This window comes from Suricata suricatta, unplaced genomic scaffold (assembly GCF_006229205.1).
Source record: "Suricata suricatta isolate VVHF042 unplaced genomic scaffold, meerkat_22Aug2017_6uvM2_HiC HiC_scaffold_33173, whole genome shotgun sequence".
Classification (NCBI taxonomy): domain Eukaryota; kingdom Metazoa; phylum Chordata; class Mammalia; order Carnivora; family Herpestidae; genus Suricata; species Suricata suricatta.
Window position 1 is genome coordinate 1 of NW_021879518.1, and position 723 is coordinate 723.

Consider the following 723-nt stretch of genomic DNA (forward strand, 5'->3'; position numbering starts at 1 on the left):
CTGGGGAAGCACTACTCCCAACGCTGGGCGCAGGAGGACCTGCTGGAGGAACAGAAGGATGGGGCCCGGGCAGCAGCTGTGGCAGACAAGAAGAAAGGCCTCATGGGGCCACTGACCGAACTGGACACTAAAGGTAGGCCCCTCACCTCCCTGCCCATGCCAGGCCAGGACTTGAGTTCCCAGAAGAACTCAGCCCCCCTCCTCCACTTGTCTTTCTACCTCAGATGTGGATGCCCTGCTGAAGAAGTCTGAGGCCCAGCATGAGCAGCCTGAAGATGGGTGCCCCTTTGGTGCTCTGACACAGCGCCTCCTACAGGCCCTGGTGGAGGTGAGCACCCTAACTCAAAACAGGAATTATGCTTACTTTCTGGTGTAATGTTTTATTTTCTGTTGAAGTATATCATATATTTATATAAGTACATAGATCTTAAATGTATGGACTGATAAATTTTCACTGTGAGCACACTTGCATATGTAGCTTAATGAAAACAGAATTTGCCAGTATCCTAAAGCCTCTCTTGTGACACCCCCCTCCACCGCCCCGTCTCTAACCTGCCCCAGGAGTAGCCACTATACCACAGTTACTTTTGCTGAGTGTTGATTAAGGGCTGAGCCCTTTGCAAAGAGCTTTCCACACATCCTCTTGTTGGAGGCAAGAACAGTGGCTGGCTCCATGTTACATACCAGAAGATTGAGGCTCAGAAAAAGGATATTTGCTTGAAG

The 723-nt window shown here is 50.2% G+C and overlaps 1 long non-coding RNA gene across 1 annotated transcript; it reads left to right on the forward strand.

Moving 5' to 3' along the window:
• The first annotated feature begins 6 nt into the window (after nt 1-6).
• LOC115285012 lies at nt 7-329 on the forward strand. The gene is made up of 2 exons (XR_003905395.1): nt 7-133; nt 225-329. It is a non-coding gene; the product is annotated as an uncharacterized LOC115285012 (long non-coding RNA).
• The last annotated feature ends 394 nt before the right edge of the window (nt 330-723 follow it).